The sequence below is a fragment of the Brachyhypopomus gauderio genome, unplaced genomic scaffold (assembly GCF_052324685.1).
Source record: "Brachyhypopomus gauderio isolate BG-103 unplaced genomic scaffold, BGAUD_0.2 sc44, whole genome shotgun sequence".
Classification (NCBI taxonomy): Eukaryota; Metazoa; Chordata; class Actinopteri; order Gymnotiformes; family Hypopomidae; genus Brachyhypopomus; species Brachyhypopomus gauderio.
The window spans coordinates 1,204,294-1,229,234 of record NW_027506870.1 but is presented as its reverse complement, the minus strand read 5'-3'; the positions used below and the strand labels follow the sequence as shown (position 1 = coordinate 1,229,234).

The following is a 24,941-nucleotide window of genomic DNA, read 5'->3' as shown; positions in this document are numbered from 1 at the left end:
GCTACACGTAAGGACTCTTGTCCTTTGCTGAGTTTGACGTGCAAGACCAAAATGTTTTCCAATCATTTTCCCTTTCCTGTAATCAAGTGCCCGCCCATTGCCCTGCAACCCCGCCCCCTGTCTGTCAGGCCCTGACCCGCCCTCCCCTCTGCCCATGTTTTCCTTTTCCTGTGTTCTGACAAGGGGAAAGGGTTCTTGTACAGCTGCATTTCCAAGTCATACTTACCTGGCAGGGGTGAGACCATGATCAGGAAGGTGGTTCGCCCAAGGTGAGGCTCAGCCATTGCACTCAGGCTGTGCTGACCCTTGCGAATTCCCCAAATGCGGGAATCTCGACTGCATAATTTCTGGTAGTGGGGGACTGCGTTCGCGCTCTCCCCTGATACATTTTGTGGAAAAAAAGAAGAAATAAAACAAGCAATTATTACAATTTGCTTCACAGTAGCTTCTCAGTGCTTGAGCTCCACCTGTTGGTATGGCATTATAGACAGTGTGGGTAGACAGGTTTAGTTGTATTTTGCCTGAAATGCAGTATATTTATGTACACACTTAAACGTTTCATTCTTTCCTATTTCCTACATTGATCAAAGCATTTAAAAGACTGGGGCTTTCCATGATGTTCTATGTGAACAAGATCTAATCCATCACAGAATCAGTCATGGCTTTATTCATTCTATTCGATCTCTAAACCTAGCTAGGAGCATAAAAAGCCTTAAAACTGTTGACAAACGGCAGAAGGAGTCTTGCCAGCGACGGCAAAATCAATACGCACTGGGTGCTTCTAGAGCGGGCTACACGTAAGGACTCTTGTCCTTTGCTGAGTTTGACGTGCAAGACCAAAATGTTTTCCAATCATTTTCCCTTTCCTGTAATCAAGTGCCCGCCCATTGCCCTGCAACCCCGCCCCCTGTCTGTCAGGCCCTGACCCGCCCTCCCCTCTGCCCATGTTTTCCTTTTCCTGTGTTCTGACAAGGGGAAAGGGTTCTTGTACAGCTGCATTTCCAAGTCATACTTACCTGGCAGGGGTGAGACCATGATCAGGAAGGTGGTTCGCCCAAGGTGAGGCTCAGCCATTGCACTCAGGCTGTGCTGACCCTTGCGAATTCCCCAAATGCGGGAATCTCGACTGCATAATTTCTGGTAGTGGGGGACTGCGTTCGCGCTCTCCCCTGATACATTTTGTGGAAAAAAAGAAGAAATAAAACAAGCAATTATTACAATTTGCTTCACAGTAGCTTCTCAGTGCTTGAGCTCCACCTGTTGGTATGGCATTATAGACAGTGTGGGTAGACAGGTTTAGTTGTATTTTGCCTGAAATGCAGTATATTTATGTACACACTTAAACGTTTCATTCTTTCCTATTTCCTACATTGATCAAAGCATTTAAAAGACTGGGGCTTTCCATGATGTTCTATGTGAACAAGATCTAATCCATCACAGAATCAGTCATGGCTTTATTCATTCTATTCGATCTCTAAACCTAGCTAGGAGCATAAAAAGCCTTAAAACTGTTGACAAACGGCAGAAGGAGTCTTGCCAGCGACGGCAAAATCAATACGCACTGGGTGCTTCTAGAGCGGGCTACACGTAAGGACTCTTGTCCTTTGCTGAGTTTGACGTGCAAGACCAAAATGTTTTCCAATCATTTTCCCTTTCCTGTAATCAAGTGCCCGCCCATTGCCCTGCAACCCCGCCCCCTGTCTGTCAGGCCCTGACCCGCCCTCCCCTCTGCCCATGTTTTCCTTTTCCTGTGTTCTGACAAGGGGAAAGGGTTCTTGTACAGCTGCATTTCCAAGTCATACTTACCTGGCAGGGGTGAGACCATGATCAGGAAGGTGGTTCGCCCAAGGTGAGGCTCAGCCATTGCACTCAGGCTGTGCTGACCCTTGCGAATTCCCCAAATGCGGGAATCTCGACTGCATAATTTCTGGTAGTGGGGGACTGCGTTCGCGCTCTCCCCTGATACATTTTGTGGAAAAAAAGAAGAAATAAAACAAGCAATTATTACAATTTGCTTCACAGTAGCTTCTCAGTGCTTGAGCTCCACCTGTTGGTATGGCATTATAGACAGTGTGGGTAGACAGGTTTAGTTGTATTTTGCCTGAAATGCAGTATATTTATGTACACACTTAAACGTTTCATTCTTTCCTATTTCCTACATTGATCAAAGCATTTAAAAGACTGGGGCTTTCCATGATGTTCTATGTGAACAAGATCTAATCCATCACAGAATCAGTCATGGCTTTATTCATTCTATTCGATCTCTAAACCTAGCTAGGAGCATAAAAAGCCTTAAAACTGTTGACAAACGGCAGAAGGAGTCTTGCCAGCGACGGCAAAATCAATACGCACTGGGTGCTTCTAGAGCGGGCTACACGTAAGGACTCTTGTCCTTTGCTGAGTTTGACGTGCAAGACCAAAATGTTTTCCAATCATTTTCCCTTTCCTGTAATCAAGTGCCCGCCCATTGCCCTGCAACCCCGCCCCCTGTCTGTCAGGCCCTGACCCGCCCTCCCCTCTGCCCATGTTTTCCTTTTCCTGTGTTCTGACAAGGGGAAAGGGTTCTTGTACAGCTGCATTTCCAAGTCATACTTACCTGGCAGGGGTGAGACCATGATCAGGAAGGTGGTTCGCCCAAGGTGAGGCTCAGCCATTGCACTCAGGCTGTGCTGACCCTTGCGAATTCCCCAAATGCGGGAATCTCGACTGCATAATTTCTGGTAGTGGGGGACTGCGTTCGCGCTCTCCCCTGATACATTTTGTGGAAAAAAAGAAGAAATAAAACAAGCAATTATTACAATTTGCTTCACAGTAGCTTCTCAGTGCTTGAGCTCCACCTGTTGGTATGGCATTATAGACAGTGTGGGTAGACAGGTTTAGTTGTATTTTGCCTGAAATGCAGTATATTTATGTACACACTTAAACGTTTCATTCTTTCCTATTTCCTACATTGATCAAAGCATTTAAAAGACTGGGGCTTTCCATGATGTTCTATGTGAACAAGATCTAATCCATCACAGAATCAGTCATGGCTTTATTCATTCTATTCGATCTCTAAACCTAGCTAGGAGCATAAAAAGCCTTAAAACTGTTGACAAACGGCAGAAGGAGTCTTGCCAGCGACGGCAAAATCAATACGCACTGGGTGCTTCTAGAGCGGGCTACACGTAAGGACTCTTGTCCTTTGCTGAGTTTGACGTGCAAGACCAAAATGTTTTCCAATCATTTTCCCTTTCCTGTAATCAAGTGCCCGCCCATTGCCCTGCAACCCCTCCCCCTGTCTGTCAGGCCCTGACCCGCCCTCCCCTCTGCCCATGTTTTCCTTTTCCTGTGTTCTGACAAGGGGAAAGGGTTCTTGTACAGCTGCATTTCCAAGTCATACTTACCTGGCAGAGGTGAGACCATGATCAGGAAGGTGGTTCGCCCAAGGTGAGGCTCAGCCATTGCACTCAGGCTGTGCTGACCCTTGCGAATTCCCCAAATGCGGGAATCTCGACTGCATAATTTCTGGTAGTGGGGGACTGCGTTCGCGCTCTCCCCTGATACATTTTGTGGAAAAAAAGAAGAAATAAAACAAGCAATTATTACAATTTGCTTCACAGTAGCTTCTCAGTGCTTGAGCTCCACCTGTTGGTATGGCATTATAGACAGTGTGGGTAGACAGGTTTAGTTGTATTTTGCCTGAAATGCAGTATATTTATGTACACACTTAAACGTTTCATTCTTTCCTATTTCCTACATTGATCAAAGCATTTAAAAGACTGGGGCTTTCCATGATGTTCTATGTGAACAAGATCTAATCCATCACAGAATCAGTCATGGCTTTATTCATTCTATTCGATCTCTAAACCTAGCTAGGAGCATAAAAAGCCTTAAAACTGTTGACAAACGGCAGAAGGAGTCTTGCCAGCGACGGCAAAATCAATACGCACTGGGTGCTTCTAGAGCGGGCTACACGTAAGGACTCTTGTCCTTTGCTGAGTTTGACGTGCAAGACCAAAATGTTTTCCAATCATTTTCCCTTTCCTGTAATCAAGTGCCCGCCCATTGCCCTGCAACCCCGCCCCCTGTCTGTCAGGCCCTGACCCGCCCTCCCCTCTGCCCATGTTTTCCTTTTCCTGTGTTCTGACAAGGGGAAAGGGTTCTTGTACAGCTGCATTTCCAAGTCATACTTACCTGGCAGGGGTGAGACCATGATCAGGAAGGTGGTTCGCCCAAGGTGAGGCTCAGCCATTGCACTCAGGCTGTGCTGACCCTTGCGAATTCCCCAAATGCGGGAATCTCGACTGCATAATTTCTGGTAGTGGGGGACTGCGTTCGCGCTCTCCCCTGATACATTTTGTGGAAAAAAAGAAGAAATAAAACAAGCAATTATTACAATTTGCTTCACAGTAGCTTCTCAGTGCTTGAGCTCCACCTGTTGGTATGGCATTATAGACAGTGTGGGTAGACAGGTTTAGTTGTATTTTGCCTGAAATGCAGTATATTTATGTACACACTTAAACGTTTCATTCTTTCCTATTTCCTACATTGATCAAAGCATTTAAAAGACTGGGGCTTTCCATGATGTTCTATGTGAACAAGATCTAATCCATCACAGAATCAGTCATGGCTTTATTCATTCTATTCGATCTCTAAACCTAGCTAGGAGCATAAAAAGCCTTAAAACTGTTGACAAACGGCAGAAGGAGTATTGCCAGCGACGGCAAAATCAATACGCACTGGGTGCTTCTAGAGCAGGCTACACGTAAGGACTCTTGTCCTTTGCTGAGTTTGACGTGCAAGACCAAAATGTTTTCCAATCATTTTCCCTTTCCTGTAATCAAGTGCCCGCCCATTGCCCTGCAACCCCGCCCCCTGTCTGTCAGGCCCTGACCCGCCCTCCCCTCTGCCCATGTTTTCCTTTTCCTGTGTTCTGACAAGGGGAAAGGGTTCTTGTACAGCTGCATTTCCAAGTCATACTTACCTGGCAGGGGTGAGACCATGATCAGGAAGGTGGTTCGCCCAAGGTGAGGCTCAGCCATTGCACTCAGGCTGTGCTGACCCTTGCGAATTCCCCAAATGCGGGAATCTCGACTGCATAATTTCTGGTAGTGGGGGACTGCGTTCGCGCTCTCCCCTGATACATTTTGTGGAAAAAAAGAAGAAATAAAACAAGCAATTATTACAATTTGCTTCACAGTAGCTTCTCAGTGCTTGAGCTCCACCTGTTGGTATGGCATTATAGACAGTGTGGGTAGACAGGTTTAGTTGTATTTTGCCTGAAATGCAGTATATTTATGTACACACTTAAACGTTTCATTCTTTCCTATTTCCTACATTGATCAAAGCATTTAAAAGACTGGGGCTTTCCATGATGTTCTATGTGAACAAGATCTAATCCATCACAGAATCAGTCATGGCTTTATTCATTCTATTCGATCTCTAAACCTAGCTAGGAGCATAAAAAGCCTTAAAACTGTTGACAAACGGCAGAAGGAGTCTTGCCAGCGACGGCAAAATCAATACGCACTGGGTGCTTCTAGAGCGGGCTACACGTAAGGACTCTTGTCCTTTGCTGAGTTTGACGTGCAAGACCAAAATGTTTTCCAATCATTTTCCCTTTCCTGTAATCAAGTGCCCGCCCATTGCCCTGCAACCCCGCCCCCTGTCTGTCAGGCCCTGACCCGCCCTCCCCTCTGCCCATGTTTTCCTTTTCCTGTGTTCTGACAAGGGGAAAGGGTTCTTGTACAGCTGCATTTCCAAGTCATACTTACCTGGCAGGGGTGAGACCATGATCAGGAAGGTGGTTCGCCCAAGGTGAGGCTCAGCCATTGCACTCAGGCTGTGCTGACCCTTGCGAATTCCCCAAATGCGGGAATCTCGACTGCATAATTTCTGGTAGTGGGGGACTGCGTTCGCGCTCTCCCCTGATACATTTTGTGGAAAAAAAGAAGAAATAAAACAAGCAATTATTACAATTTGCTTCACAGTAGCTTCTCAGTGCTTGAGCTCCACCTGTTGGTATGGTATTATAGACAGTGTGGGTAGACAGGTTTAGTTGTATTTTGCCTGAAATGCAGTATATTTATGTACACACTTAAACGTTTCATTCTTTCCTATTTCCTACATTGATCAAAGCATTTAAAAGACTGGGGCTTTCCATGATGTTCTATGTGAACAAGATCTAATCCATCACAGAATCAGTCATGGCTTTATTCATTCTATTCGATCTCTAAACCTAGCTAGGAGCATAAAAAGCCTTAAAACTGTTGACAAACGGCAGAAGGAGTCTTGCCAGCGACGGCAAAATCAATACGCACTGGGTGCTTCTAGAGCGGGCTACACGTAAGGACTCTTGTCCTTTGCTGAGTTTGACGTGCAAGACCAAAATGTTTTCCAATCATTTTCCCTTTCCTGTAATCAAGTGCCCGCCCATTGCCCTGCAACCCCGCCCCCTGTCTGTCAGGCCCTGACCCGCCCTCCCCTCTGCCCATGTTTTCCTTTTCCTGTGTTCTGACAAGGGGAAAGGGTTCTTGTACAGCTGCATTTCCAAGTCATACTTACCTGGCAGGGGTGAGACCATGATCAGGAAGGTGGTTCGCCCAAGGTGAGGCTCAGCCATTGCACTCAGGCTGTGCTGACCCTTGCGAATTCCCCAAATGCGGGAATCTCGACTGCATAATTTCTGGTAGTGGGGGACTGCGTTCGCGCTCTCCCCTGATACATTTTGTGGAAAAAAAGAAGAAATAAAACAAGCAATTATTACAATTTGCTTCACAGTAGCTTCTCAGTGCTTGAGCTCCACCTGTTGGTATGGCATTATAGACAGTGTGGGTAGACAGGTTTAGTTGTATTTTGCCTGAAATGCAGTATATTTATGTACACACTTAAACGTTTCATTCTTTCCTATTTCCTACATTGATCAAAGCATTTAAAAGACTGGGGCTTTCCATGATGTTCTATGTGAACAAGATCTAATCCATCACAGAATCAGTCATGGCTTTATTCATTCTATTCGATCTCTAAACCTAGCTAGGAGCATAAAAAGCCTTAAAACTGTTGACAAACGGCAGAAGGAGTCTTGCCAGCGACGGCAAAATCAATACGCACTGGGTGCTTCTAGAGCGGGCTACACGTAAGGACTCTTGTCCTTTGCTGAGTTTGACGTGCAAGACCAAAATGTTTTCCAATCATTTTCCCTTTCCTGTAATCAAGTGCCCGCCCATTGCCCTGCAACCCCGCCCCCTGTCTGTCAGGCCCTGACCCGCCCTCCCCTCTGCCCATGTTTTCCTTTTCCTGTGTTCTGACAAGGGGAAAGGGTTCTTGTACAGCTGCATTTCCAAGTCATACTTACCTGGCAGGGGTGAGACCATGATCAGGAAGGTGGTTCGCCCAAGGTGAGGCTCAGCCATTGCACTCAGGCTGTGCTGACCCTTGCGAATTCCCCAAATGCGGGAATCTCGACTGCATAATTTCTGGTAGTGGGGGACTGCGTTCGCGCTCTCCCCTGATACATTTTGTGGAAAAAAAGAAGAAATAAAACAAGCAATTATTACAATTTGCTTCACAGTAGCTTCTCAGTGCTTGAGCTCCACCTGTTGGTATGGCATTATAGACAGTGTGGGTAGACAGGTTTAGTTGTATTTTGCCTGAAATGCAGTATATTTATGTACACACTTAAACGTTTCATTCTTTCCTATTTCCTACATTGATCAAAGCATTTAAAAGACTGGGGCTTTCCATGATGTTCTATGTGAACAAGATCTAATCCATCACAGAATCAGTCATGGCTTTATTCATTCTATTCGATCTCTAAACCTAGCTAGGAGCATAAAAAGCCTTAAAACTGTTGACAAACGGCAGAAGGAGTCTTGCCAGCGACGGCAAAATCAATACGCACTGGGTGCTTCTAGAGCGGGCTACACGTAAGGACTCTTGTCCTTTGCTGAGTTTGACGTGCAAGACCAAAATGTTTTCCAATCATTTTCCCTTTCCTGTAATCAAGTGCCCGCCCATTGCCCTGCAACCCCTCCCCCTGTCTGTCAGGCCCTGACCCGCCCTCCCCTCTGCCCATGTTTTCCTTTTCCTGTGTTCTGACAAGGGGAAAGGGTTCTTGTACAGCTGCATTTCCAAGTCATACTTACCTGGCAGAGGTGAGACCATGATCAGGAAGGTGGTTCGCCCAAGGTGAGGCTCAGCCATTGCACTCAGGCTGTGCTGACCCTTGCGAATTCCCCAAATGCGGGAATCTCGACTGCATAATTTCTGGTAGTGGGGGACTGCGTTCGCGCTCTCCCCTGATACATTTTGTGGAAAAAAAGAAGAAATAAAACAAGCAATTATTACAATTTGCTTCACAGTAGCTTCTCAGTGCTTGAGCTCCACCTGTTGGTATGGCATTATAGACAGTGTGGGTAGACAGGTTTAGTTGTATTTTGCCTGAAATGCAGTATATTTATGTACACACTTAAACGTTTCATTCTTTCCTATTTCCTACATTGATCAAAGCATTTAAAAGACTGGGGCTTTCCATGATGTTCTATGTGAACAAGATCTAATCCATCACAGAATCAGTCATGGCTTTATTCATTCTATTCGATCTCTAAACCTAGCTAGGAGCATAAAAAGCCTTAAAACTGTTGACAAACGGCAGAAGGAGTCTTGCCAGCGACGGCAAAATCAATACGCACTGGGTGCTTCTAGAGCGGGCTACACGTAAGGACTCTTGTCCTTTGCTGAGTTTGACGTGCAAGACCAAAATGTTTTCCAATCATTTTCCCTTTCCTGTAATCAAGTGCCCGCCCATTGCCCTGCAACCCCGCCCCCTGTCTGTCAGGCCCTGACCCGCCCTCCCCTCTGCCCATGTTTTCCTTTTCCTGTGTTCTGACAAGGGGAAAGGGTTCTTGTACAGCTGCATTTCCAAGTCATACTTACCTGGCAGGGGTGAGACCATGATCAGGAAGGTGGTTCGCCCAAGGTGAGGCTCAGCCATTGCACTCAGGCTGTGCTGACCCTTGCGAATTCCCCAAATGCGGGAATCTCGACTGCATAATTTCTGGTAGTGGGGGACTGCGTTCGCGCTCTCCCCTGATACATTTTGTGGAAAAAAAGAAGAAATAAAACAAGCAATTATTACAATTTGCTTCACAGTAGCTTCTCAGTGCTTGAGCTCCACCTGTTGGTATGGCATTATAGACAGTGTGGGTAGACAGGTTTAGTTGTATTTTGCCTGAAATGCAGTATATTTATGTACACACTTAAACGTTTCATTCTTTCCTATTTCCTACATTGATCAAAGCATTTAAAAGACTGGGGCTTTCCATGATGTTCTATGTGAACAAGATCTAATCCATCACAGAATCAGTCATGGCTTTATTCATTCTATTCGATCTCTAAACCTAGCTAGGAGCATAAAAAGCCTTAAAACTGTTGACAAACGGCAGAAGGAGTCTTGCCAGCGACGGCAAAATCAATACGCACTGGGTGCTTCTAGAGCGGGCTACACGTAAGGACTCTTGTCCTTTGCTGAGTTTGACGTGCAAGACCAAAATGTTTTCCAATCATTTTCCCTTTCCTGTAATCAAGTGCCCGCCCATTGCCCTGCAACCCCGCCCCCTGTTTGTCAGGCCCTGACCCGCCCTCCCCTCTGCCCATGTTTTCCTTTTCCTGTGTTCTGACAAGGGGAAAGGGTTCTTGTACAGCTGCATTTCCAAGTCATACTTACCTGGCAGGGGTGAGACCATGATCAGGAAGGTGGTTTGCCCAAGGTGAGGCTCAGCCATTGCACTCAGGCTGTGCTGACCCTTGCGAATTCCCCAAATGCGGGAATCTCGACTGCATAATTTCTGATAGTGGGGCACTGCGTTCGCGCTCTCCCCTGATACATTTTATGGAAAAAAAGAAGAAATAAAACAAGCAATTATTACAATTTGCTTCACAGTAGCTTCTCAGTGCTTGAGCTCCACCTGTTGGTATGGCATTATAGACAGTGTGGGTAGACAGGTTTAGTTGTATTTTGCCTGAAATGCAGTATATTTATGTACACACTTAAACGTTTCATTCTTTCCTATTTCCTACATTGATCAAAGCATTTAAAAGACTGGGGCTTTCCATGATGTTCTATGTGAACAAGATCTAATCCATCACAGAATCAGTCATGGCTTTATTCATTCTATTCGATCTCTAAACCTAGCTAGGAGCATAAAAAGCCTTAAAACTGTTGACAAACGGCAGAAGGAGTCTTGCCAGCGACGGCAAAATCAATACGCACTGGGTGCTTCTAGAGCGGGCTACACGTAAGGACTCTTGTCCTTTGCTGAGTTTGACGTGCAAGACCAAAATGTTTTCCAATCATTTTCCCTTTCCTGTAATCAAGTGCCCGCCCATTGCCCTGCAACCCCGCCCCCTGTCTGTCAGGCCCTGACCCGCCCTCCCCTCTGCCCATGTTTTCCTTTTCCTGTGTTCTGACAAGGGGAAAGGGTTCTTGTACAGCTGCATTTCCAAGTCATACTTACCTGGCAGGGGTGAGACCATGATCAGGAAGGTGGTTCGCCCAAGGTGAGGCTCAGCCATTGCACTCAGGCTGTGCTGACCCTTGCGAATTCCCCAAATGCGGGAATCTCGACTGCATAATTTCTGATAGTGGGGCACTGCGTTCGCGCTCTCCCCTGATACATTTTATGAAAAAAAAGAAGAAATAAAACAAGCAATTATTACAATTTGCTTCACAGTAGCTTCTCAGTGCTTGAGCTCCACCTGTTGGTATGGCATTATAGACAGTGTGGGTAGACAGGTTTAGTTGTATTTTGCCTGAAATGCAGTATATTTATGTACACACTTAAACGTTTCATTCTTTCCTATTTCCTACATTGATCAAAGCATTTAAAAGACTGGGGCTTTCCATGATGTTCTATGTGAACAAGATCTAATCCATCACAGAATCAGTCATGGCTTTATTCATTCTATTCGATCTCTAAACCTAGCTAGGAGCATAAAAAGCCTTAAAACTGTTGACAAACGGCAGAAGGAGTCTTGCCAGCGACGGCAAAATCAATACGCACTGGGTGCTTCTAGAGCGGGCTACACGTAAGGACTCTTGTCCTTTGCTGAGTTTGACGTGCAAGACCAAAATGTTTTCCAATCATTTTCCCTTTCCTGTAATCAAGTGCCCGCCCATTGCCCTGCAACCCCGCCCCCTGTCTGTCAGGCCCTGACCCGCCCTCCCCTCTGCCCATGTTTTCCTTTTCCTGTGTTCTGACAAGGGGAAAGGGTTCTTGTACAGCTGCATTTCCAAGTCATACTTACCTGGCAGGGGTGAGACCATGATCAGGAAGGTGGTTCGCCCAAGGTGAGGCTCAGCCATTGCACTCAGGCTGTGCTGACCCTTGCGAATTCCCCAAATGCGGGAATCTCGACTGCATAATTTCTGGTAGTGGGGGACTGCGTTCGCGCTCTCCCCTGATACATTTTGTGGAAAAAAAGAAGAAATAAAACAAGCAATTATTACAATTTGCTTCACAGTAGCTTCTCAGTGCTTGAGCTCCACCTGTTGGTATGGCATTATAGACAGTGTGGGTAGACAGGTTTAGTTGTATTTTGCCTGAAATGCAGTATATTTATGTACACACTTAAACGTTTCATTCTTTCCTATTTCCTACATTGATCAAAGCATTTAAAAGACTGGGGCTTTCCATGATGTTCTATGTGAACAAGATCTAATCCATCACAGAATCAGTCATGGCTTTATTCATTCTATTCGATCTCTAAACCTAGCTAGGAGCATAAAAAGCCTTAAAACTGTTGACAAACGGCAGAAGGAGTCTTGCCAGCGACGGCAAAATCAATACGCACTGGGTGCTTCTAGAGCGGGCTACACGTAAGGACTCTTGTCCTTTGCTGAGTTTGACGTGCAAGACCAAAATGTTTTCCAATCATTTTCCCTTTCCTGTAATCAAGTGCCCGCCCATTGCCCTGCAACCCCGCCCCCTGTCTGTCAGGCCCTGACCCGCCCTCCCCTCTGCCCATGTTTTCCTTTTCCTGTGTTCTGACAAGGGGAAAGGGTTCTTGTACAGCTGCATTTCCAAGTCATACTTACCTGGCAGGGGTGAGACCATGATCAGGAAGGTGGTTCGCCCAAGGTGAGGCTCAGCCATTGCACTCAGGCTGTGCTGACCCTTGCGAATTCCCCAAATGCGGGAATCTCGACTGCATAATTTCTGGTAGTGGGGGACTGCGTTCGCGCTCTCCCCTGATACATTTTGTGGAAAAAAAGAAGAAATAAAACAAGCAATTATTACAATTTGCTTCACAGTAGCTTCTCAGTGCTTGAGCTCCACCTGTTGGTATGGCATTATAGACAGTGTGGGTAGACAGGTTTAGTTGTATTTTGCCTGAAATGCAGTATATTTATGTACACACTTAAACGTTTCATTCTTTCCTATTTCCTACATTGATCAAAGCATTTAAAAGACTGGGGCTTTCCATGATGTTCTATGTGAACAAGATCTAATCCATCACAGAATCAGTCATGGCTTTATTCATTCTATTCGATCTCTAAACCTAGCTAGGAGCATAAAAAGCCTTAAAACTGTTGACAAACGGCAGAAGGAGTCTTGCCAGCGACGGCAAAATCAATACGCACTGGGTGCTTCTAGAGCGGGCTACACGTAAGGACTCTTGTCCTTTGCTGAGTTTGACGTGCAAGACCAAAATGTTTTCCAATCATTTTCCCTTTCCTGTAATCAAGTGCCCGCCCATTGCCCTGCAACCCCTCCCCCTGTCTGTCAGGCCCTGACCCGCCCTCCCCTCTGCCCATGTTTTCCTTTTCCTGTGTTCTGACAAGGGGAAAGGGTTCTTGTACAGCTGCATTTCCAAGTCATACTTACCTGGCAGAGGTGAGACCATGATCAGGAAGGTGGTTCGCCCAAGGTGAGGCTCAGCCATTGCACTCAGGCTGTGCTGACCCTTGCGAATTCCCCAAATGCGGGAATCTCGACTGCATAATTTCTGGTAGTGGGGGACTGCGTTCGCGCTCTCCCCTGATACATTTTGTGGAAAAAAAGAAGAAATAAAACAAGCAATTATTACAATTTGCTTCACAGTAGCTTCTCAGTGCTTGAGCTCCACCTGTTGGTATGGCATTATAGACAGTGTGGGTAGACAGGTTTAGTTGTATTTTGCCTGAAATGCAGTATATTTATGTACACACTTAAACGTTTCATTCTTTCCTATTTCCTACATTGATCAAAGCATTTAAAAGACTGGGGCTTTCCATGATGTTCTATGTGAACAAGATCTAATCCATCACAGAATCAGTCATGGCTTTATTCATTCTATTCGATCTCTAAACCTAGCTAGGAGCATAAAAAGCCTTAAAACTGTTGACAAACGGCAGAAGGAGTCTTGCCAGCGACGGCAAAATCAATACGCACTGGGTGCTTCTAGAGCGGGCTACACGTAAGGACTCTTGTCCTTTGCTGAGTTTGACGTGCAAGACCAAAATGTTTTCCAATCATTTTCCCTTTCCTGTAATCAAGTGCCCGCCCATTGCCCTGCAACCCCGCCCCCTGTCTGTCAGGCCCTGACCCGCCCTCCCCTCTGCCCATGTTTTCCTTTTCCTGTGTTCTGACAAGGGGAAAGGGTTCTTGTACAGCTGCATTTCCAAGTCATACTTACCTGGCAGGGGTGAGACCATGATCAGGAAGGTGGTTCGCCCAAGGTGAGGCTCAGCCATTGCACTCAGGCTGTGCTGACCCTTGCGAATTCCCCAAATGCGGGAATCTCGACTGCATAATTTCTGGTAGTGGGGGACTGCGTTCGCGCTCTCCCCTGATACATTTTGTGGAAAAAAAGAAGAAATAAAACAAGCAATTATTACAATTTGCTTCACAGTAGCTTCTCAGTGCTTGAGCTCCACCTGTTGGTATGGCATTATAGACAGTGTGGGTAGACAGGTTTAGTTGTATTTTGCCTGAAATGCAGTATATTTATGTACACACTTAAACGTTTCATTCTTTCCTATTTCCTACATTGATCAAAGCATTTAAAAGACTGGGGCTTTCCATGATGTTCTATGTGAACAAGATCTAATCCATCACAGAATCAGTCATGGCTTTATTCATTCTATTCGATCTCTAAACCTAGCTAGGAGCATAAAAAGCCTTAAAACTGTTGACAAACGGCAGAAGGAGTCTTGCCAGCGACGGCAAAATCAATACGCACTGGGTGCTTCTAGAGCGGGCTACACGTAAGGACTCTTGTCCTTTGCTGAGTTTGACGTGCAAGACCAAAATGTTTTCCAATCATTTTCCCTTTCCTGTAATCAAGTGCCCGCCCATTGCCCTGCAACCCCGCCCCCTGTTTGTCAGGCCCTGACCCGCCCTCCCCTCTGCCCATGTTTTCCTTTTCCTGTGTTCTGACAAGGGGAAAGGGTTCTTGTACAGCTGCATTTCCAAGTCATACTTACCTGGCAGGGGTGAGACCATGATCAGGAAGGTGGTTTGCCCAAGGTGAGGCTCAGCCATTGCACTCAGGCTGTGCTGACCCTTGCGAATTCCCCAAATGCGGGAATCTCGACTGCATAATTTCTGATAGTGGGGCACTGCGTTCGCGCTCTCCCCTGATACATTTTATGGAAAAAAAGAAGAAATAAAACAAGCAATTATTACAATTTGCTTCACAGTAGCTTCTCAGTGCTTGAGCTCCACCTGTTGGTATGGCATTATAGACAGTGTGGGTAGACAGGTTTAGTTGTATTTTGCCTGAAATGCAGTATATTTATGTACACACTTAAACGTTTCATTCTTTCCTATTTCCTACATTGATCAAAGCATTTAAAAGACTGGGGCTTTCCATGATGTTCTATGTGAACAAGATCTAATCCATCACAGAATCAGTCATGGCTTTATTCATTCTATTCGATCTCTAAACCTAGCTAGGAGCATAAAAAGCCTTAAAACTGTTGACAAACGGCAGAAGGAGTCTTGCCAGCGACGGCAAAATCAATACGCACTGGGTGCTTCTAGAGCGGGCTACACGTAAGGACTCTTGTCCTTTGCGGAGTTTGACGTGCAAGACCAAAATGTTTTCCAATCATTTTCCCTTTCCTGTAATCAAGTGCCCGCCCATTGCCCTGCAACCCCGCCCCCTGTCTGTCAGGCCCTGACCCGCCCTCCCCTCTGCCCATGTTTTCCTTTTCCTGTGTTCTGACAAGGGGAAAGGGTTCTTGTACAGCTGCATTTCCAAGTCATACTTACCTGGCAGGGGTGAGACCATGATCAGGAAGGTGGTTCGCCCAAGGTGAGGCTCAGCCATTGCACTCAGGCTGTGCTGACCCTTGCGAATTCCCCAAATGCGGGAATCTCGACTGCATAATTTCTGGTAGTGGGGGACTGCGTTCGCGCTCTCCCCTGATACATTTTGTGGAAAAAAAGAAGAAATAAAACAAGCAATGATTACAATTTGCTTCACAGTAGCTTCTCAGTGCTTGAGCTCCACCTGTTGGTATGGCATTATAGACAGTGTGGGTAGACAGGTTTAGTTGTATTTTGCCTGAAATGCAGTATATTTATGTACACACTTAAACGTTTCATTCTTTCCTATTTCCTACATTGATCAAAGCATTTAAAAGACTGGGGCTTTCCATGATGTTCTATGTGAACAAGATCTAATCCATCACAGAATCAGTCATGGCTTTATTCATTCTATTCGATCTCTAAACCTAGCTAGGAGCATAAAAAGCCTTAAAACTGTTGACAAACGGCAGAAGGAGTCTTGCCAGCGACGGCAAAATCAATACGCACTGGGTGCTTCTAGAGCGGGCTACACGTAAGGACTCTTGTCCTTTGCTGAGTTTGACGTGCAAGACCAAAATGTTTTCCAATCATTTTCCCTTTCCTGTAATCAAGTGCCCGCCCATTGCCCTGCAACCCCGCCCCCTGTCTGTCAGGCCCTGACCCGCCCTCCCCTCTGCCCATGTTTTCCTTTTCCTGTGTTCTGACAAGGGGAAAGGGTTCTTGTACAGCTGCATTTCTAAGTCATACTTACCTGGCAGGGGTGAGACCATGATCAGGAAGGTGGTTCGCCCAAGGTGAGGCTCAGCCATTGCACTCAGGCTGTGCTGACCCTTGCGAATTCCCCAAATGCGGGAATCTCGACTGCATAATTTCTGGTAGTGGGGGACTGCGTTCGCGCTCTCCCCTGATACATTTTGTGGAAAAAAAGAAGAAATAAAACAAACAATGATTACAATTTGCTTCACAGTAGCTTCTCAGTGCTTGAGCTCCACCTGTTGGTATGGCATTATAGACAGTGTGGGTAGACAGGTTTAGTTGTATTTTGCCTGAAATGCAGTATATTTATGTACACACTTAAACATTTCATTCTTTCCTATTTCCTACATTGATCAAAGCATTTAAAAGACTGGGGCTTTCCATGATGTTCTATGTGAACAAGATCTAATCCATCACAGAATCAGTCATGGCTTTATTCATTCTATTCGATCTCCAAACCTAGCTAGGAGCATAAAAAGCCTTAAAACTGTTGACAAACGGCAGAAGGAGTCTTGCCAGCGACGGCAAAATCAATACGCACTGGGTGCTTCTAGAGCGGGCTACACGTAAGGACTCTTGTCCTTTGCTGAGTTTGACGTGCAAGACCAAAATGTTTTCCAATCATTTTCCCTTTCCTGTAATCAAGTGCCCGCCCATTGCCCTGCAACCCCGCCCCCTGTCTGTCAGGCCCTGACCCGCCCTCCCCTCTGCCCATGTTTTCCTTTTCCTGTGTTCTGACAAGGGGAAAGGGTTCTTGTACAGCTGCATTTCCAAGTCATACTTACCTGGCAGGGGTGAGACCATGATCAGGAAGGTGGTTCGCCCAAGGTGAGGCTCAGCCATTGCACTCAGGCTGTGCTGACCCTTGCGAATTCCCCAAATGCGGGAATCTCGACTGCATAATTTCTGGTAGTGGGGGACTGCGTTCGCGCTCTCCCCTGATACATTTTGTGGAAAAAAAGAAGAAATAAAACAAGCAATGATTACAATTTGCTTCACAGTAGCTTCTCAGTGCTTGAGCTCCACCTGTTGGTATGGCATTATAGACAGTGTGGGTAGACAGGTTTAGTTGTATTTTGCCTGAAATGCAGTATATTTATGTACACACTTAAACGTTTCATTCTTTCCTATTTCCTACATTGATCAAAGCATTTAAAAGACTGGGGCTTTTCATGATGTTCTATGTGAACAAGATCTAATCCATCACAGAATCAGTCATGGCTTTATTCATTCTATTCGATCTCTAAACCTAGCTAGGAGCATAAAAAGCCTTAAAACTGTTGACAAACGGCAGAAGGAGTCTTGCCAGCGACGGCAAAATCAATACGCACTGGGTGCTTCTAGAGCGGGCTACACGTAAGGACTCTTGTCCTTTGCTGAGTTTGACGTGCAAGACCAAAATGTTTTCCAATCATTTTCCCTTTCCTGTAATCAAGTGCCCGCCCATTGCCCTGCAACCCCGCCCCCTGTCTGTCAGGCCCTGACCCGCCCTCCCCTCTGCCCATGTTTTCCTTTTCCTGTGTTCTGACAAGGGGAAAGGGTTCTTGTACAGCTGCATTTCCAAGTCATACTTACCTGGCAGGGGTGAGACCATGATCAGGAAGGTGGTTCGCCCAAGGTGAGGCTCAGCCATTGCACTCAGGCTGTGCTGACCCTTGCGAATTCCCCAAATGCGGGAATCTCGACTGCATAATTTCAGGTAGTGGGGGACTGCGTTCGCGCTCTCCCCTGATACATTTTGTGGGAAAAAAAGAAGAAATAAAACAAGCAATTATTACAATTTGCTTCACAGTAGCTTCTCAGTGCTTGAGCTCCACCTGTTGGTATGGCATTATAGACAGTGTGGGTAGACAGGTTTAGTTGTATTTTGCCTGAAATGCAGTATATTTATGTACACACTTAAACGTTTCATTCTTTCCTATTTCCTACATTGATCAAAGCATTTAAAAGACTGGGGCTTTCCATGATGTTCTATGTGAACAAGATCTAATCCATCACAGAATCAGTCATGGCTTTATTCATTCTATTCGATCTCTAAACCTAGCTAGGAGCATAAAAAGCCTTAAAACTGTTGACAAACGGCAGAAGGAGTCTTGCCAGCGACGGCAAAATCAATACGCACTGGGTGCTTCTAGAGCGGGCTACACGTAAGGACTCTTGTCCTTTGCTGAGTTTGACGTGCAAGACCAAAATGTTTTCCAATCATTTTCCCTTTCCTGTAATCAAGTGCCCGCCCATTGCCCTGCAACCCCGCCCCCTGTCTGTCAGGCCCTGACCCGCCCTCCCCTCTGCCCATGTTTTCCTTTTCCTGTGTTCTGACAAGGGGAAAGGGTTCTTGTACAGCTGCATTTCCAAGTCATACTTACCTGGCAGGGGTGAGACCATGATCAGGAAGGTGGTTCGCCCAAGGTGAGGCTCAGCCATTGCACTCAGGCTGTGCTGACCCTTGCGAATTCCCCAAATGCGGGAATCTCGACTGCATAATTTCTGGTAGTGGGGGACTGCGTTCGCGCTCTCCCCTGATACATTTTGTGGAAAAAAAGAAGAAATAAAACAAGCAATTATTACAATTTGCTTCACAGTAGCTTCTCAGTGCTTGAGCTCCACCTGTTGGTATGGCATTATAGACAGTGTGGGTAGACAGGTTTAGTTGTATTTTGCCTGAAATGCAGTATATTTATGTACACACTTAAACATTTCATTCTTTCCTATTTCCTACATTGATCAAAGCATTTAAAAGACTGGGGCTTTCCATGATGTTCTATGTGAACAAGATCTAATCCATCACAGAATCAGTCATGGCTTTATTCATTCTATTCGATCTCTAAACCTAGCTAGGAGCATAAAAAGCCTTAAAACTGTTGACAAACGGCAGAAGGAGTCTTGCCAGCGACGGCAAAATCAATACGCACTGGGTGCTTCTAGAGCGGGCTACACGTAAGGACTCTTGTCCTTTGCTGAGTTTGACGTGCAAGACCAAAATGTTTTCCAATCATTTTCCCTTTCCTGTAATCAAGTGCCCGCCCATTGCCCTGCAACCCCGCCCCCTGTCTGTCAGGCCCTGACCCGCCCTCCCCTCTGCCCATGTTTTCCTTTTCCTGTGTTCTGACAAGGGGAAAGGGTTCTTGTACAGCTGCATTTCCAAGTCATACTTACCTGGCAGGGGTGAGACCATGATCAGGAAGGTGGTTCGCCCAAGGTGAGGCTCAGCCATTGCACTCAGGCTGTGCTGACCCTTGCGAATTCCCCAAATGCGGGAATCTCGACTGCATAATTTCTGGTAGTGGGGGACTGCGTTCGCGCTCTCCCCTGATACATTTTGTGGAAAAAAAGAAGAAATAAAACAAGCAATTATTACAATTTGCTTCACAGTAGCTTCTCAGTGCTTGAGCTCCACCTGTTGGTATGGCATTATAGACAGTGTGGGTAGACAGGTTTAGTTGTATTTTGCCTGAAATGCAGTATATTTATGTACACACTTAAACGTTTCATTCTTTCCTATTTCCTACATTGATCAAAGCATTTAAAAGACTGGGGCTTTTCATGATGTTCTATGTGAACAAGATCTAATCCATCACAGAATCAGTCATGGCTTTATTCATTCTATTCGATCTCTAAACCTAGCTAGGAGCATAAAAAGCCTTAAAACTGTTGACAAACGGCAGAAGGAGTCTTGCCAGCGACGGCAAAATCAATACGCACTGGGTGCTTCTAGAGCGGGCTACACGTAAGGACTCTTGTCCTTTGCTGAGTTTGACGTGCAAGACCAAAATGTTTTCCAATCATTTTCCCTTTCCTGTAATCAAGTGCCCGCCCATTGCCCTGCAACCCCGCCCCCTGTCTGTCAGGCCCTGACCCGCCCTCCCCTCTGCCCATGTTTTCCTTTTCCTGTGTTCTGACAAGGGGAAAGGGTTCTTGTACAGCTGCATTTCCAAGTCATACTTACCTGAAGGTGGTTCGCCCAAGGTGAGGCTCAGCCATTGCACTCAGGCTGTGCTGACCCTTGCGAATTCCCCAAATGCGGGAATCTCGACTGCATAATTTCTGGTAGTGGGGGACTGCGTTCGCGCTCTCCCCTGATACATTTTGTGGAAAAAAAGAAGAAATAAAACAAACAATGATTACAATTTGCTTCACAGTAGCTTCTCAGTGCTTGAGCTCCACCTGTTGGTATGGCATTATAGACAGTGTGGGTAGACAGGTTTAGTTGTATTTTGCCTGAAATGCAGTATATTTATGTACACACTTAAACATTTCATTCTTTCCTATTTCCTACATTGATCAAAGCATTTAAAAGACTGGGGCTTTCCATGATGTTCTATGTGAACAAGATCTAATCCATCACAGAATCAGTCATGGCTTTATTCATTCTATTCGATCTCTAAACCTAGCTAGGAGCATAAAAAGCCTTAAAACTGTTGACAAACGGCAGAAGGAGTCTTGCCAGCGACGGCAAAATCAATACGCACTGGGTGCTTCTAGAGCGGGCTACACGTAAGGACTCTTGTCCTTTGCTGAGTTTGACGTGCAAGACCAAAATGTTTTCCAATCATTTTCCCTTTCCTGTAATCAAGTGCCCGCCCATTGCCCTGCAACCCCACCCCCTGTCTGTCAGGCCCTGACCCGCCCTCCCCTCTGCCCATGTTTTCCTTTTCCTGTGTTCTGACAAGGGGAAAGGGTTCTTGTACAGCTGCATTTCCAAGTCATACTTACCTGGCAGGGGTGAGACCATGATCAGGAAGGTGGTTCGCCCAAGGTGAGGCTCAGCCATTGCACTCAGGCTGTGCTGACCCTTGCGAATTCCCCAAATGCGGGAATCTCGACTGCATAATTTCTGGTAGTGGGGGACTGCGTTCGCGCTCTCCCGTGATACATTTTGTGGAAAAAAAGAAGAAATAAAACAAGCAATGATTACAATTTGCTTCACAGTAGCTTCTCAGTGCTTGAGCTCCACCTGTTGGTATGGCATTATAGACAGTGTGGGTAGACAGGTTTAGTTGTATTTTGCCTGAAATGCAGTATATTTATGTACACACTTAAACGTTTCATTCTTTCCTATTTCCTACATTGATCAAAGCATTTAAAAGACTGGGGCTTTTCATGATGTTCTATGTGAACAAGATCTAATCCATCACAGAATCAGTCATGGCTTTATTCATTCTATTCGATCTCTAAACCTAGCTAGGAGCATAAAAAGCCTTAAAACTGTTGACAAACGGCAGAAGGAGTCTTGCCAGCGACGGCAAAATCAATACGCACTGGGTGCTTCTAGAGCGGGCTACACGTAAGGACTCTTGTCCTTTGCTGAGTTTGACGTGCAAGACCAAAATGTTTTCCAATCATTTTCCCTTTCCTGTAATCAAGTGCCCGCCCATTGCCCTGCAACCCCGCCCCCTGTCTGTCAGGCCCTGACCCGCCCTCCCCTCTGCCCATGTTTTCCTTTTCCTGTGTTCTGACAAGGGGAAAGGGTTCTTGTACAGCTGCATTTCCAAGTCATACTTACCTGAAGGTGGTTCGCCCAAGGTGAGGCTCAGCCATTGCACTCAGGCTGTGCTGACCCTTGCGAATTCCCCAAATGCGGGAATCTCGACTGCATAATTTCTGGTAGTGGGGGACTGCGTTCGCGCTCTCCCCTGATACATTTTGTGGAAAAAAAGAAGAAATAAAACAAACAATGATTACAATTTGCTTCACAGTAGCTTCTCAGTGCTTGAGCTCCACCTGTTGGTATGGCATTATAGACAGTGTGGGTAGACAGGTTTAGTTGTATTTTGCCTGAAATGCAGTATATTTATGTACACACTTAAACATTTCATTCTTTCCTATTTCCTACATTGATCAAAGCATTTAAAAGACTGGGGCTTTCCATGATGTTCTATGTGAACAAGATCTAATCCATCACAGAATCAGTCATGGCTTTATTCATTCTATTCGATCTCTAAACCTAGCTAGGAGCATAAAAAGCCTTAAAACTGTTGACAAACGGCAGAAGGAGTCTTGCCAGCGACGGCAAAATCAATACGCACTGGGTGCTTCTAGAGCGGGCTACACGTAAGGACTCTTGTCCTTTGCTGAGTTTGACGTGCAAGACCAAAATGTTTTCCAATCATTTTCCCTTTCCTGTAATCAAGTGCCCGCCCATTGCCCTGCAACCCCGCCCCCTGTCTGTCAGGCCCTGACCCGCCCTCCCCTCTGCCCATGTTTTCCTTTTCCTGTGTTCTGACAAGGGGAAAGGGTTCTTGTACAGCTGCATTTCCAAGTCATACTTACCTGGCAGGGGTGAGACCATGATCAGGAAGGTGGTTCGCCCAAGGTGAGGCTCAGCCATTGCACTCAGGCTGTGCTGACCCTTGCGAATTCCCCAAATGCGGGAATCTCGACTGCATAATTTCTGGTAGTGGGGGACTGCGTTCGCGCTCTCCCCTGATACATTTTGTGGAAAAAAAGAAGAAATAAAACAAGCAATTATTACAATTTGCTTCACAGTAGCTTCTCAGTGCTTGAGCTCCACCTGTTGGTATGGCATTATAGACAGTGTGGGTAGACAGGTTTAGTTGTATTTTGCCTGAAATGCAGTATATTTATGTACACACTTAAACGTTTCATTCTTTCCTATTTCCTACATTGATCAAAGCATTTAAAAGACTGGGGCTTTTCATGATGTTCTATGTGAACAAGATCTAATCCATCACAGAATCAGTCATGGCTTTATTCATTCTATTCGATCTCTAAACCTAGCTAGGAGCATAAAAAGCCTTAAAACTGTTGACAAACGGCAGAAGGAGTCTTGCCAGCGACGGCAAAATCAATACGCACTGGGTGCTTCTAGAGCGGGCTACACGTAAGGACTCTTGTCCTTTGCTGAGTTTGACGTGCAAGACCAAAATGTTTTCCAATCATTTTCCCTTTCCTGTAATCAAGTGCCCGCCCATTGCCCTGCAACCCCGCCCCCTGTCTGTCAGGCCCTGACCCGCCCTCCCCTCTGCCCATGTTTTCCTTTTCCTGTGTTCTGACAAGGGGAAAGGGTTCTTGTACAGCTGCATTTCCAAGTCATACTTACCTGGCAGGGGTGAGACCATGATCAGGAAGGTGGTTCGCCCAAGGTGAGGCTCAGCCATTGCACTCAGGCTGTGCTGACCCTTGCGAATTCCCCAAATGCGGGAATCTCGACTGCATAATTTCAGGTAGTGGGGGACTGCGTTCGCGCTCTCCCCTGATACATTTTGTGGAAAAAAAGAAGAAATAAAACAAGCAATTATTACAATTTGCTTCACAGTAGCTTCTCAGTGCTTGAGCTCCACCTGTTGGTATGGCATTATAGACAGTGTGGGTAGACAGGTTTAGTTGTATTTTGCCTGAAATGCAGTATATTTATGTACACACTTAAACGTTTCATTCTTTCCTATTTCCTACATTGATCAAAGCATTTAAAAGACTGGGGCTTTCCATGATGTTCTATGTGAACAAGATCTAATCCATCACAGAATCAGTCATGGCTTTATTCATTCTATTCGATCTCTAAACCTAGCTAGGAGCATAAAAAGCCTTAAAACTGTTGACAAACGGCAGAAGGAGTCTTGCCAGCGACGGCAAAATCAATACGCACTGGGTGCTTCTAGAGCGGGCTACACGTAAGGACTCTTGTCCTTTGCTGAGTTTGACGTGCAAGACCAAAATGTTTTCCAATCATTTTCCCTTTCCTGTAATCAAGTGCCCGCCCATTGCCCTGCAACCCCGCCCCCTGTCTGTCAGGCCCTGACCCGCCCTCCCCTCTGCCCATGTTTTCCTTTTCCTGTGTTCTGACAAGGGGAAAGGGTTCTTGTACAGCTGCATTTCCAAGTCATACTTACCTGGCAGGGGTGAGACCATGATCAGGAAGGTGGTTCGCCCAAGGTGAGGCTCAGCCATTGCACTCAGGCTGTGCTGACCCTTGCGAATTCCCCAAATGCGGGAATCTCGACTGCATAATTTCTGGTAGTGGGGGACTGCGTTCGCGCTCTCCCCTGATACATTTTGTGGAAAAAAAGAAGAAATAAAACAAGCAATGATTACAATTTGCTTCACAGTAGCTTCTCAGTGCTTGAGCTCCACCTGTTGGTATGGCATTATAGACAGTGTGGGTAGACAGGTTTAGTTGTATTTTGCCTGAAATGCAGTATATTTATGTACACACTTAAACGTTTCATTCTTTCCTATTTCCTACATTGATCAAAGCATTTAAAAGACTGGGGCTTTCCATGATGTTCTATGTGAACAAGATCTAATCCATCACAGAATCAGTCATGGCTTTATTCATTCTATTCGATCTCTAAACCTAGCTAGGAGCATAAAAAGCCTTAAAACTGTTGACAAACGGCAGAAGGAGTCTTGCCAGCGACGGCAAAATCAATACGCACTGGGTGCTTCTAGAGCGGGCTACACGTAAGGACTCTTGTCCTTTGCTGAGTTTGACGTGCAAGACCAAAATGTTTTCCAATCATTTTCCCTTTCCTGTAATCAAGTGCCCGCCCATTGCCCTGCAACCCCGCCCCCTGTCTGTCAGGCCCTGACCCGCCCTCCCCTCTGCCCATGTTTTCCTTTTCCTGTGTTCTGACAAGGGGAAAGGGTTCTTGTACAGCTGCATTTCCAAGTCATACTTACCTGGCAGGGGTGAGACCATGATCAGGAAGGTGGTTCGCCCAAGGTGAGGCTCAGCCATTGCACTCAGGCTGTGCTGACCCTTGCGAATTCCCCAAATGCGGGAATCTCGACTGCATAATTTCTGGTAGTGGGGGACTGCGTTCGCGCTCTCCCCTGATACATTTTGTGGAAAAAAAGAAGAAATAAAACAAGCAATTATTACAATTTGCTTCACAGTAGCTTCTCAGTGCTTGAGCTCCACCTGTTGGTATGGCATTATAGACAGTGTGG

At 45.9% G+C, this 24,941-nt stretch overlaps 30 non-coding genes and 2 pseudogenes across 30 annotated transcripts; all 32 read left to right on the top strand.

Moving 5' to 3' along the window:
* Window positions 1–218: 218 nt before the first annotated feature.
* LOC143486281 (U1 spliceosomal RNA) lies at window positions 219–382 on the top strand. The gene has a single exon (XR_013123274.1). It is a non-coding gene; the product is annotated as a U1 spliceosomal RNA (small nuclear RNA).
* Window positions 383–1,008: 626 nt separating this feature from the next.
* On the top strand, window positions 1,009–1,172 carry LOC143486280 (U1 spliceosomal RNA). Its single transcript, XR_013123273.1, has one exon. It is a non-coding gene; the product is annotated as a U1 spliceosomal RNA (small nuclear RNA).
* Window positions 1,173–1,798: 626 nt separating this feature from the next.
* LOC143486279 (U1 spliceosomal RNA) lies at window positions 1,799–1,962 on the top strand. Its single transcript, XR_013123272.1, has one exon. It is a non-coding gene; the product is annotated as a U1 spliceosomal RNA (small nuclear RNA).
* A 626-nt stretch (window positions 1,963–2,588) lies between these two features.
* On the top strand, window positions 2,589–2,752 carry LOC143486278 (U1 spliceosomal RNA). The gene has a single exon (XR_013123271.1). It is a non-coding gene; the product is annotated as a U1 spliceosomal RNA (small nuclear RNA).
* Window positions 2,753–3,378: 626 nt separating this feature from the next.
* On the top strand, window positions 3,379–3,542 carry LOC143486363 (U1 spliceosomal RNA). The gene has a single exon (XR_013123354.1). It is a non-coding gene; the product is annotated as a U1 spliceosomal RNA (small nuclear RNA).
* A 626-nt stretch (window positions 3,543–4,168) lies between these two features.
* Window positions 4,169–4,332, top strand: LOC143486276 (U1 spliceosomal RNA). Its single transcript, XR_013123270.1, has one exon. It is a non-coding gene; the product is annotated as a U1 spliceosomal RNA (small nuclear RNA).
* A 626-nt stretch (window positions 4,333–4,958) lies between these two features.
* Window positions 4,959–5,122, top strand: LOC143486275 (U1 spliceosomal RNA). Its single transcript, XR_013123269.1, has one exon. It is a non-coding gene; the product is annotated as a U1 spliceosomal RNA (small nuclear RNA).
* Window positions 5,123–5,748: 626 nt separating this feature from the next.
* On the top strand, window positions 5,749–5,912 carry LOC143486273 (U1 spliceosomal RNA). Its single transcript, XR_013123267.1, has one exon. It is a non-coding gene; the product is annotated as a U1 spliceosomal RNA (small nuclear RNA).
* A 626-nt stretch (window positions 5,913–6,538) lies between these two features.
* On the top strand, window positions 6,539–6,702 carry LOC143486272 (U1 spliceosomal RNA). Its single transcript, XR_013123266.1, has one exon. It is a non-coding gene; the product is annotated as a U1 spliceosomal RNA (small nuclear RNA).
* A 626-nt stretch (window positions 6,703–7,328) lies between these two features.
* Window positions 7,329–7,492, top strand: LOC143486271 (U1 spliceosomal RNA). Its single transcript, XR_013123265.1, has one exon. It is a non-coding gene; the product is annotated as a U1 spliceosomal RNA (small nuclear RNA).
* A 626-nt stretch (window positions 7,493–8,118) lies between these two features.
* Window positions 8,119–8,282, top strand: LOC143486362 (U1 spliceosomal RNA). Its single transcript, XR_013123353.1, has one exon. It is a non-coding gene; the product is annotated as a U1 spliceosomal RNA (small nuclear RNA).
* A 626-nt stretch (window positions 8,283–8,908) lies between these two features.
* LOC143486270 (U1 spliceosomal RNA) lies at window positions 8,909–9,072 on the top strand. The gene has a single exon (XR_013123264.1). It is a non-coding gene; the product is annotated as a U1 spliceosomal RNA (small nuclear RNA).
* A 626-nt stretch (window positions 9,073–9,698) lies between these two features.
* LOC143486461 (U1 spliceosomal RNA) lies at window positions 9,699–9,862 on the top strand. Its single transcript, XR_013123449.1, has one exon. It is a non-coding gene; the product is annotated as a U1 spliceosomal RNA (small nuclear RNA).
* Window positions 9,863–10,488: 626 nt separating this feature from the next.
* LOC143486432 (U1 spliceosomal RNA) lies at window positions 10,489–10,652 on the top strand. Its single transcript, XR_013123421.1, has one exon. It is a non-coding gene; the product is annotated as a U1 spliceosomal RNA (small nuclear RNA).
* Window positions 10,653–11,278: 626 nt separating this feature from the next.
* LOC143486269 (U1 spliceosomal RNA) lies at window positions 11,279–11,442 on the top strand. Its single transcript, XR_013123263.1, has one exon. It is a non-coding gene; the product is annotated as a U1 spliceosomal RNA (small nuclear RNA).
* A 626-nt stretch (window positions 11,443–12,068) lies between these two features.
* LOC143486268 (U1 spliceosomal RNA) lies at window positions 12,069–12,232 on the top strand. The gene has a single exon (XR_013123262.1). It is a non-coding gene; the product is annotated as a U1 spliceosomal RNA (small nuclear RNA).
* A 626-nt stretch (window positions 12,233–12,858) lies between these two features.
* Window positions 12,859–13,022, top strand: LOC143486361 (U1 spliceosomal RNA). Its single transcript, XR_013123352.1, has one exon. It is a non-coding gene; the product is annotated as a U1 spliceosomal RNA (small nuclear RNA).
* Window positions 13,023–13,648: 626 nt separating this feature from the next.
* Window positions 13,649–13,812, top strand: LOC143486267 (U1 spliceosomal RNA). The gene has a single exon (XR_013123261.1). It is a non-coding gene; the product is annotated as a U1 spliceosomal RNA (small nuclear RNA).
* A 626-nt stretch (window positions 13,813–14,438) lies between these two features.
* Window positions 14,439–14,602, top strand: LOC143486460 (U1 spliceosomal RNA). Its single transcript, XR_013123448.1, has one exon. It is a non-coding gene; the product is annotated as a U1 spliceosomal RNA (small nuclear RNA).
* Window positions 14,603–15,228: 626 nt separating this feature from the next.
* LOC143486266 (U1 spliceosomal RNA) lies at window positions 15,229–15,392 on the top strand. The gene has a single exon (XR_013123260.1). It is a non-coding gene; the product is annotated as a U1 spliceosomal RNA (small nuclear RNA).
* A 626-nt stretch (window positions 15,393–16,018) lies between these two features.
* LOC143486265 (U1 spliceosomal RNA) lies at window positions 16,019–16,182 on the top strand. Its single transcript, XR_013123259.1, has one exon. It is a non-coding gene; the product is annotated as a U1 spliceosomal RNA (small nuclear RNA).
* A 626-nt stretch (window positions 16,183–16,808) lies between these two features.
* Window positions 16,809–16,972, top strand: LOC143486264 (U1 spliceosomal RNA). The gene has a single exon (XR_013123258.1). It is a non-coding gene; the product is annotated as a U1 spliceosomal RNA (small nuclear RNA).
* Window positions 16,973–17,598: 626 nt separating this feature from the next.
* LOC143486419 (U1 spliceosomal RNA) lies at window positions 17,599–17,762 on the top strand. Its single transcript, XR_013123409.1, has one exon. It is a non-coding gene; the product is annotated as a U1 spliceosomal RNA (small nuclear RNA).
* A 627-nt stretch (window positions 17,763–18,389) lies between these two features.
* On the top strand, window positions 18,390–18,553 carry LOC143486262 (U1 spliceosomal RNA). The gene has a single exon (XR_013123256.1). It is a non-coding gene; the product is annotated as a U1 spliceosomal RNA (small nuclear RNA).
* A 626-nt stretch (window positions 18,554–19,179) lies between these two features.
* On the top strand, window positions 19,180–19,343 carry LOC143486261 (U1 spliceosomal RNA). The gene has a single exon (XR_013123255.1). It is a non-coding gene; the product is annotated as a U1 spliceosomal RNA (small nuclear RNA).
* A 626-nt stretch (window positions 19,344–19,969) lies between these two features.
* On the top strand, window positions 19,970–20,110 carry LOC143486510 (U1 spliceosomal RNA; annotated as a pseudogene).
* Window positions 20,111–20,736: 626 nt separating this feature from the next.
* LOC143486396 (U1 spliceosomal RNA) lies at window positions 20,737–20,900 on the top strand. Its single transcript, XR_013123386.1, has one exon. It is a non-coding gene; the product is annotated as a U1 spliceosomal RNA (small nuclear RNA).
* Window positions 20,901–21,526: 626 nt separating this feature from the next.
* LOC143486509 (U1 spliceosomal RNA) lies at window positions 21,527–21,667 on the top strand (annotated as a pseudogene).
* Window positions 21,668–22,293: 626 nt separating this feature from the next.
* On the top strand, window positions 22,294–22,457 carry LOC143486260 (U1 spliceosomal RNA). Its single transcript, XR_013123254.1, has one exon. It is a non-coding gene; the product is annotated as a U1 spliceosomal RNA (small nuclear RNA).
* A 626-nt stretch (window positions 22,458–23,083) lies between these two features.
* LOC143486418 (U1 spliceosomal RNA) lies at window positions 23,084–23,247 on the top strand. Its single transcript, XR_013123408.1, has one exon. It is a non-coding gene; the product is annotated as a U1 spliceosomal RNA (small nuclear RNA).
* A 626-nt stretch (window positions 23,248–23,873) lies between these two features.
* Window positions 23,874–24,037, top strand: LOC143486259 (U1 spliceosomal RNA). The gene has a single exon (XR_013123253.1). It is a non-coding gene; the product is annotated as a U1 spliceosomal RNA (small nuclear RNA).
* Window positions 24,038–24,663: 626 nt separating this feature from the next.
* LOC143486258 (U1 spliceosomal RNA) lies at window positions 24,664–24,827 on the top strand. The gene has a single exon (XR_013123252.1). It is a non-coding gene; the product is annotated as a U1 spliceosomal RNA (small nuclear RNA).
* The last annotated feature ends 114 nt before the right edge of the window (window positions 24,828–24,941 follow it).